This window comes from Phalangium opilio, unplaced genomic scaffold (genome assembly GCF_054372755.1).
Source record: "Phalangium opilio isolate 3A_F unplaced genomic scaffold, DU_Popi_V2 ptg000003l_1, whole genome shotgun sequence".
Lineage (NCBI taxonomy): Eukaryota > Metazoa > Arthropoda > Arachnida > Opiliones > Phalangiidae > Phalangium > Phalangium opilio.
The window spans coordinates 376969-387532 of NW_028324145.1; the positions used below are offsets into that span (position 1 = coordinate 376969).

Genomic DNA, 10564 nt, shown 5'->3' on the forward strand with positions numbered 1-10564 from the left:
CCAAAAATTAAATGGTCGTCAGGTATTGTGGAAAAACTTTGGCTTTTTACGTTACATCTGAGACCTAACAATACCGCTCCCGGATGGGCTTGAACCACCAAACTATCGGTTAAAAGCCGAACGCGAATTTCATTGAGACACGGAAGCCCAAAAATTAAATGGTCGTCAGGTATTGTGGAAAAACTTTAGCTTTTTACGTTACATTTGAGATCTCACAACACCGCTCCCGGATGGGCTTGAACCACCATACTATCGGTTAAAAGCCGAACGCGAATTTCATTGAGCCACGGAAGCCCAAAAATTAAGTGTTCGTCAGGTATTGTGGAAAAACTCTGACTTTTTACGTTACATCTTAGACCTCGCAACACCGCTCCCGGATGGGCTCGAACCACCAACCTTTCGGTTAACAGCCGAACGCGCTAACCATTGTGCCACGGAAGCCCTAAAATTAAATGGTCGTCAGGTATTGTGGAAACACTTTGGCTTTTTACGTTACATTTGAGATCTCACAACACCGCTAACGGGTGGGCTCGAACCACCAACCATTCGGTAAAAAGCCGAACGTGATAACCATTGAGCCACGGAAGCCCAAAAAATAAATGTTCGTCAGGTATTGTGGAAAAACTCTGACATTTTACGTTACATCTGAGACCTCACAGCACCGCTCCCGGATGGGCTCGAAACACCAACCTTTCGGTTAACAGCCGAACGCGCTAAGCATTGCGCCATGGAAGCTTAGAATATAAAATGTTGTCAGGAATTGTGGAAAAACTCTGACATTTTACGTTACATCTGAGACCTCACAGCACCGCTCCCGGATGGGCTCGAAACACCAACCTTTCGGTTAACAGCCGAACGCGCTAAGCATTGCGCCATGGAAGCTTAGAATATAAAATGTTGTCAAGAATTGTGGAAAAACTTTGACTTTTTACGTTACTTATAAAACTTAACACCAACGTTCCCGGGTGGGCTTGAGCCACCAACCTTTCGGATAACAGCCGAACGCGCTAACCATTGCGCCACGGAAGCCCACAAATTAAATGGTCGTCAGGTATTGTGGAAAAACTTTGGCTTTTTACGTTACATTTGAGATCTCACAACACTGCTCCCGGGTGGGCTTGAGCCACCAACCTTTCGTTAAACAGCCGAACGTGCTAACCATTGAGCCACGGAAGCCCAAAAATTAAATGTTCGTCAGGTATTTTGGAAAAATTCTGACTTTTTACGATACATCAGAGACCTCACAATACCGCTCCCGGATGGCCTTGAACCACCAAACTATCGGTTAAAAGCCGAACGCGAATTTCATTGAGACACGGAAGCCCAAAAATTAAATGGTCGTCAGGTATTGTGGAAAAACTTTAGCTTTTTACGTTACATTTGAGATCTCACAACACCGCTCCCGGATGGGCTTGAACCACCATACTATCGGTTAAAAGCCGAACGCGAATTTCATTGAGCAACGGAAGCCCAAAAATTAAGTGTTCGTCAGGTATTGTGGAAAAACTCTGACTTTTTACGTCACATCTTAGACCTCGCAACACCGCTCCCGGATGGGCTCGAACCACCAACCTTTCGGTTAACAGCCGAACGCGCTAACCATTGTGCCACGGAAGCCCTAAAATTAAATGGTCGTCAGGTATTGTGGAAACACTTTGGCTTTTTACGTTACATTTGAGATCTCACAACACCGCTAACGGGTGGGCTCGAACCAGCAACCATTCGGTAAAAAGCCGAACGTGATAACCATTGAGCCACGGAAGCCCAAAAAATAAATGTTCGTCAGGTATTGTGGAAAAACTCTGACATTTTACGTTACATCTGAGACCTCACAGCACCGGTCCCGGATGGGCTCGAAACACCAACCTTTCGGTTAACATTCGAACGCGCTAAGCATTGCGCCATGGAAGCTTAGAATATAAAATGTTGTCAGGAATTGTGGAAAAACTCTGACATTTTACGTTACATCTGAGACCTCACAGCACCGCTCCCGGATGGGCTCGAAACACCAACTTTTCGGTTAACAGCCGAACGCACTAAGCATTGCGCCATGGAAGCTTAGAATATAAAATGTTGTCAGGAATTGTGGAAAAACTTTGACTTTTTACGTTACTTATAAAACTTAACACCAACGTTCCCGGGTGGGCTTGAGCCACCAACCTTTCGTTAAACAGCCGAACGTGCTAACCATTGAGCCACGGAAGCCCAAAAATTAAATGTTCGTCAGGTATTTTGGAAAAATTCTGACTTTTTACGATACATCAGAGACCTCACAATACCGCTCCCGGATGGCCTTGAACCACCAAACTATCGGTGAAAAGCCGAACGCGAATTTCATTGAGCCACGGAAGCCCAAAAATTTAATGTTCGTCAAGTATTGTGGAAGAACTTTGACTTTTTACGTCACATCTGAAACCTCACAACACCGCTACCGGATGGGCTCGAACCACCAACCTTTCGGTTAACAGCCGAACACACTAAGCATTGCGCCACGGAAGCTTAGAAATTCGAGCCCATCCGGTAGCGGTGTTGTGAGGTCCCAGATGTGATGTAAAAAGTCAAAGTTTTTCCACAATACCTGACGAACATTTAATTTTTGGGCTTCTGTTGCGCAATGGTTAGCGCAATGGTAAGCGCATTCGGCTGTTAACCGAATGGTTGGTGGTTCGAGCCCACCCGGGAGCGGTGTTAAGAGATATCAAATGCAACGTAAAAAGCCAAAGTTTTTCCACAATACCTGACAACATTTTATATTCTAAGCTTCCGTGGCGCAATGCTTAGTTTGTTCGGCTGTTAACCGAAAGGTTGGTGGTTCGAGCCCATCCGGTAGCGGTGTTGTGAGGTCTCAGATGTGACGTAAAAATTCAAAGTTTTTCCACAATACCTGAAGACCATTTAATTTGTGGGCTTCCGTTTTGCAATGGTTATCGCGTTCATCTGTTAACCGAAAGGTTGGTGGTTCGAGCCCACCCGGGAGCGGTGATGTGAGATCTAAAATGTAACGTAAAAAGCCAAAGTGTTTCCACAATACCTGACGACCATTTAATTTTTGGGCTTCCGTGGCGAAATGGTTAGCGCGTTCGGCTGTTAACCGAAAGGTTGGTGGTTCGAGCCCATCTGGGTCAGAGTTTTTCCACAATACCTGACGACCATTTCATATTTGGGCTTCCGTGGCTCAATGAAATTCGCGTTCGGCTTTTAACCGATAGTTTGTTGGTTCAAGCCCATCCGGGAGCGGTATTGTGAGGTCTCAGATGTAACGTAAAAAGCTAAAGTTTTTCCAAAAGACCTGACGAACATTTCATTTTAGGGCTTCCGTGGCTGAATGGTTATCGCGTTCATCTGTTAACCGAAAGGTTGGTGGTTCGAGCCCACCCGGGAGCGGTATTGTGAGGTCTCAGATGTAACGTAAAAAGTCACAGTTTTTCCACAACACCTGACGAACACTTAATTTTTGGGCTTCCGTGGCTCAATGAAATTCGCGTTCGGCTTTTAAGCGATAGTTTGGTGGTTCAAGCACATCCGGGAGCTCGTTGTGAGATCTCAAATGCAACGTAAAAAGCTTAAGTTTTTCCAAAAGTCCTGACGAACATTTCATTTTTGGGCTTCCGTGGCTGAATGGTTATTACGTTCGGCTGTTAACCGAATGGTTGGTGGTTCGAGCCCACCCGGGAGCGGTGTTGTGAGATATCAAATGTAACGAAAAAAGCCAAAGTGTTTCCACAATACCTGACGACCATTTAATTTTCGGGCTTCCGTGGCGCAATGGTTAGCGCGTTCAGCTGTTAACCGAAAGGCTGGTGGTTCGAGCCCATCCGGGAGCGGTGTTCTGAGGCCTCAGATAAAACGTAAAAAGTCAGAGTTTTTCCACAATACCTGACGAACATTTAATTTTTGGGCTTCCGTGAATCAATGAAATTCCCGTTCGGCTTTTAACCGATAGTTTGGTGGTTCAAGCACATCCGGGACCGTGTTGTGTGATCTCAAATGTAACGTAAAAAGCTAAAGTTTTTCCAAAAGACCTGACGAACATTTCATTTTTGGGCCTCCGTGGCTGAATGGTTAGCACGTTCGGCTTTAACCGAAAGGTTGGTGGTTAGAGCCCATCCGGGAGCGGTGTTGTGAGGTTTCGGATGTAACGTAAAAAGTCAGAGTTTTTCCACTATACCTGACGAACATTTAATTTTGGGCTTCCGTTGCTCAATGAAATTCGCGTTCGGCTTTTAACCGATAGTTTGGTGGTTCAAGCACATCCGGGAGCGGTGTTGTGAGATCTCAAATGTAACGTAAAAAGCTAAAGTTTTTCCACAATACCTGACGACCATTTAATTTTTGGGCTTCCGTGGCTCAATGAAATTCGCGTTCGGCTTTTAAGCGATAGTTTGGTGGTTCAAGCACATCCGGGAGCGTGTTGTGAGATCTCAAATGCAACGTAAAAAGCTAAAGTTTTTCCAAAAGTCCTGACGAACATTTCATTTTTGGGCTTCCGTGGCTGAATGGTTATCACGTTCGGCTGTTAAGCGAATGGTTGGTGGTTAACTGTAATGTAATGAAAAGTAAAAAATAAACATTTTTGAATTTGATTTGAATTTGATTCGAGCCCACCCGGGAGCGGTGTTGTGAGATATCAAATGTAACGTAAAAAGCCAAATTGTTTCCACAATACCTGACGACCATTTAATTTTCGGGCTTCCGTGGCGCAATGGTTAGCGCGTTCAGCTGTTAACCGAAAGGCTGGTGGTTCGAGCCCATCCGGGAGCGGTGTTCTGAGGCCTCAGATAAAACGTAAAAAGTCAGAGTTTTTCCACAATACCTGACGAACATTTAATTTTTGGGCTTCCGTGAATCAATGAAATTCGCGTTCGGCTTTTAACCGATAGTTTGGTGGTTCAAGCACATCCGGGACCGTGTTGTGTGATCTCAAATGTAACGTAAAAAGCTAAAGTTTTTCCAAAAGACCTGACGAACATTTCATTTTTGGGCCTCCGTGGCTGAATGGTTAGCACGTTCGGCTTTAACCGAAAGGTTGGTGGTTAGAGCCCATCCGGGAGCGGTGTTGTGAGGTTTCGGATGTAACGTAAAAAGTCAGAGTTTTTCCACTATACCTGACGAACATTTAATTTTGGGCTTCCGTTGCTCAATGAAATTCGCGTTCGGCTTTTAACCGATAGTTTGGTGGTTCAAGCACATCCGGGAGCGGTGTTGTGAGATCTCAAATGTAACGTAAAAAGCTAAAGTTTTTCCACAATACCTGACGACCATTTAATTTTTGGGCTTCCGTGGCTCAATGAAATTCGCGTTCGGCTTTTAAGCGATAGTTTGGTGGTTCAAGCACATCCGGGAGCGTGTTGTGAGATCTCAAATGCAACGTAAAAAGCTAAAGTTTTTCCAAAAGTCCTGACGAACATTTCATTTTTGGGCTTCCGTGGCTGAATGGTTATCACGTTCGGCTGTTAAGCGAATGGTTGGTGGTTAACTGTAATGTAATGAAAAGTAAAAAATAAACATTTTTGAATTTGATTTGAATTTGATTCGAGCCCACCCGGGAGCGGTGTTGTGAGATATCAAATGTAACGTAAAAAGCCAAATTGTTTCCACAATACCTGACGACCATTTAATTTTCGGGCTTCCGTGGCGCAATGGTTAGCGCGTTCAGCTGTTAACCGAAAGGCTGGTGGTTCGAGCCCATCCGGGAGCGGTGTTCTGAGGCCTCAGATAAAACGTAAAAAGTCAGAGTTTTTCCACAATACCTGACGAACATTTAATTTTTGGGCTTCCGTGAATCAATGAAATTCGCGTTCGGCTTTTAACCGATAGTTTGGTGGTTCAAGCACATCCGGGACCGTGTTGTGTGATCTCAAATGTAACGTAAAAAGCTAAAGTTTTTCCAAAAGACCTGACGAACATTTCATTTTTGGGCCTCCGTGGCTGAATGGTTAGCACGTTCGGCTTTAACCGAAAGGTTGGTGGTTAGAGCCCATCCGGGAGCGGTGTTGTGAGGTTTCGGATGTAACGTAAAAAGTCAGAGTTTTTCCACTATACCTGACGAACATTTAATTTTGGGCTTCCGTTGCTCAATGAAATTCGCGTTCGGCTTTTAACCGATAGTTTGGTGGTTCAAGCACATCCGGGAGCGGTGTTGTGAGATCTCAAATGTAACGTAAAAAGCTAAAGTTTTTCCACAATACCTGACGACCATTTAATTTTTGGGCTTCCGTGGCTCAATGAAATTCGCGTTCGGCTTTTAAGCGATAGTTTGGTGGTTCAAGCACATCCGGGAGCGTGTTGTGAGATCTCAAATGCAACGTAAAAAGCTAAAGTTTTTCCAAAAGTCCTGACGAACATTTCATTTTTGGGCTTCCGTGGCTGAATGGTTATCACGTTCGGCTGTTAAGCGAATGGTTGGTGGTTAACTGTAATGTAATGAAAAGTAAAAAATAAACATTTTTGAATTTGATTTGAATTTGATTCGAGCCCACCCGGGAGCGGTGTTGTGAGATATCAAATGTAACGTAAAAAGCCAAATTGTTTCCACAATACCTGACGACCATTTAATTTTCGGGCTTCCGTGGCGCAATGGTTAGCGCGTTCAGCTGTTAACCGAAAGGCTGGTGGTTCGAGCCCATCCGGGAGCGGTGTTCTGAGGCCTCAGATAAAACGTAAAAAGTCAGAGTTTTTCCACAATACCTGACGAACATTTAATTTTTGGGCTTCCGTGAATCAATGAAATTCGCGTTCGGCTTTTAACCGATAGTTTGGTGGTTCAAGCACATCCGGGACCGTGTTGTGTGATCTCAAATGTAACGTAAAAAGCTAAAGTTTTTCCAAAAGACCTGACGAACATTTCATTTTTGGGCCTCCGTGGCTGAATGGTTAGCACGTTCGGCTTTAACCGAAAGGTTGGTGGTTAGAGCCCATCCGGGAGCGGTGTTGTGAGGTTTCGGATGTAACGTAAAAAGTCAGAGTTTTTCCACTATACCTGACGAACATTTAATTTTGGGCTTCCGTTGCTCAATGAAATTCGCGTTCGGCTTTTAACCGATAGTTTGGTGGTTCAAGCACATCCGGGAGCGGTGTTGTGAGATCTCAAATGTAACGTAAAAAGCTAAAGTTTTTCCACAATACCTGACGACCATTTAATTTTTGGGCTTCCGTGGCTCATTGAAATTCGCGTTCGGCTTTTAACCGATAGTTTGGTGGTTCAAGCCCATCCGGGAGCGGTATTGTGAGGTCTCAGATGTAACGTAAAAAGTCACAGTTTTTCCACAACACCTGACGAACATTTAATTTTTGGGCTTCCGTGGCTCAATGAAATTCGCGTTCGGCTTTTAAGCGATAGTTTGGTGGTTCAAGCACATCCGGGAGCGTGTTGTGAGATCTCAAATGCAACGTAAAAAGCTAAAGTTTTTCCAAAAGTCCTGACGAACATTTCATTTTTGGGCTTCCGTGGCTGAATGGTTATCACGTTCGGCTGTTAAGCGAATGGTTGGTGGTTAACTGTAATGTAATGAAAAGTAAAAAATAAACATTTTTGAATTTGATTTGAATTTGATTCGAGCCCACCCGGGAGCGGTGTTGTGAGATATCAAATGTAACGTAAAAAGCCAAATTGTTTCCACAATACCTGACGACCATTTAATTTTCGGGCTTCCGTGGCGCAATGGTTAGCGCGTTCAGCTGTTAACCGAAAGGCTGGTGGTTCGAGCCCATCCGGGAGCGGTGTTCTGAGGCCTCAGATAAAACGTAAAAAGTCAGAGTTTTTCCACAATACCTGACGAACATTTAATTTTTGGGCTTCCGTGAATCAATGAAATTCGCGTTCGGCTTTTAACCGATAGTTTGGTGGTTCAAGCACATCCGGGACCGTGTTGTGTGATCTCAAATGTAACGTAAAAAGCTAAAGTTTTTCCAAAAGACCTGACGAACATTTCATTTTTGGGCCTCCGTGGCTGAATGGTTAGCACGTTCGGCTTTAACCGAAAGGTTGGTGGTTAGAGCCCATCCGGGAGCGGTGTTGTGAGGTTTCGGATGTAACGTAAAAAGTCAGAGTTTTTCCACTATACCTGACGAACATTTAATTTTGGGCTTCCGTTGCTCAATGAAATTCGCGTTCGGCTTTTAACCGATAGTTTGGTGGTTCAAGCACATCCGGGAGCGGTGTTGTGAGATCTCAAATGTAACGTAAAAAGCTAAAGTTTTTCCACAATACCTGACGACCATTTAATTTTTGGGCTTCCGTGGCTCATTGAAATTCGCGTTCGGCTTTTAACCGATAGTTTGGTGGTTCAAGCCCATCCGGGAGCGGTATTGTGAGGTCTCAGATGTAATGTATAAAGTCAGAGTTTTTCCAAAATACCTGAAGAACATTTCATATTTGGGCTTCCGTGGATGAATGGTTAGCACGTTCGGCTGCTAACCGAATGGTTCGTGGTTCGAGCCCACCCGGGAGCGGTGTTGTGAGATCTCAAATGTAACGTAAAAAGCCAAAGTTTTTCCACAATACCTGACGAACATTTAATTTTTGGGCTTCCGTGGCTCAATGAAATTCGCGTTCGGCTTTTAAGCGATAGTTTGGTGGTTCAAGCACATCCGGGAGCGTGTTGTGAGATCTCAAATGCAACGTAAAAAGCTAAAGTTTTTCCAAATGTCCTGACGAACATTTCATTTTTGGGCTTCCGTGTCTGAATGGTTATCACGTTCGGCTGTTAACCGAATGGTTGGTGGTTCGAGCCCACCCGGGAGCGGAGTTGTGAGATATCAAATGTAACGTAAAAAGCCAAAGTGTTTCCACAATACCTGACGACCATTTAATTTTCGGGCTTCCGTGGCGCAATGGTTAGCGCATTCAGCTGTTAACCGAAAGGCTGGTGGTTCGAGCCCATCCGGGAGCGGTGTTCTAAGGCCTCAGATAAAACGTAAAAAGTCAGAGTTTTTCCACAATACCTGACGAACATTTAATTTTTGGGCTTCCGTGAATCAATGAAATTCGCGTTCGGCTTTTAACCGATAGTTTGGTGGTTCAAGCACATCCGGGACCGTGTTGTGTGATCTCAAATGTAACGTAAAAACCTAAAGTTTTTCCAAAAGACCTGACGAACATTTCATTTTTGGGCCTCCGTGGCTGAATGGTTAGCACGTTCGGCTTTAACCGAAAGGTTGGTGGTTAGAGCCCATCTGGGTCAGAGTTTTTCCACAATACCTGACGACCATTTAATATTTGGGCTTCCGTGGCTCAATGAAATTCGCGTTCGGCTTTTAACGATAGTTTGTTGGTTCAAGCCCATCCGGGAGCGGTATTGTGAGGTCTCAGATGTAACGTAAAAAGCTAAAGTTTTTCCAAAAGACCTGACGAACATTTCATTTTAGGGCTTCCGTGGCTGAATGGTTATCGCGTTCATCTGTTAACCGAAAGGTTGGTGGTTCGAGCCCACCCGGGAGCGGTGTTGTGAGATCTCAAATGTAACGTAAAAAGCTAAAGTTTTTCCACAATAAATGACGATCATTTAATATTTGGGCTTTCGTGGCTCAATGAAATTCGCGTTCGGCTTTTAACCGATAGTTTGGTGGTTCAAGCCCATCCGGGAGCGGTATTGTGAGGTCTCAGATGTAACGTAAAAAGTCACAGTTTTTCCACAACACCTGACGAACATTTAATTTTTGGGCTTCCGTGGCTCAATGAAATTCGCGTTCGGCTTTTAAGCGATAGTTTGGTGGTTCAAGCACATCCGGGACCGTGTTGTGTGATCTCAAATGTAACGTAAAAACCTAAAGTTTTTCCAAAAGACCTGACGAACATTTCATTTTTGGGCCTCCGTGGCTGAATGGTTAGCACGTTCGGCTTTAACCGAAAGGTTGGTGGTTAGAGCCCATCCGGGAGCGGTGTTGTGAGGTTTCGGATGTAACGTAAAAAGTCAGAGTTTTTCCACTATACCTGACGAACATTTAATTTTGGGCTTCCGTGGCTCAATGAAATTCGCGTTCGGCTTTTAACCGATAGTTTGGTGGTTCAAGCCCATCCGGGAACGTTGGTGTTAATTTTTATAAGTAACGTAAAAAGTCAAAGTTTTTCCACATTACCTGAAGACCATTTAATTTGTGGGCTTCCGTTGCGCAATGGTTATCGCGTTCATCTGTTAACCGAAAGGTTGGTGGTTCGAGCCCACCCGGGAGCGGTGTTGTGAGATCTCAAATGTAGCGTAAAAAGCCAAAGTTTTTCCACAATACCTGACGACCATTTAATTTTTGGGCTTCCGTGGCTCAATGGTTAGCACGTTCGGCTGCTAACCGAAAGGTTGGTGGTTCGAGCCCATCCGGGAGCGGTGTTGTGAGGTGTCAGCTGTAACCCAAAATATAAAAGATTTTCCACAGTACCTGACGACCATTTAATTTTTGGGCTTCCGTGGTGCAATGCTTAGCGCGTTCGGCTGTTATCCGAAAGGTGTTATTTTATATCGTTTGGGTATCATTTGTGCGCCTTTTAATGAATGAGGCTTTTTCAACCCTTTTTCACACCGATTATTTAAGCGAATGGTGTATAAAAAATATCGCACTAATTCTATGCCAT

General features: G+C 44.4%; 1 non-coding gene across 1 annotated transcript; it reads left to right on the plus strand.

Annotated features, from left to right (window-relative positions):
* Positions 1–10246: 10246 nt before the first annotated feature.
* Positions 10247–10319, plus strand: TRNAS-GCU (transfer RNA serine (anticodon GCU)). The gene has a single exon. It is a non-coding gene; the product is annotated as a tRNA-Ser (tRNA).
* The last annotated feature ends 245 nt before the right edge of the window (positions 10320–10564 follow it).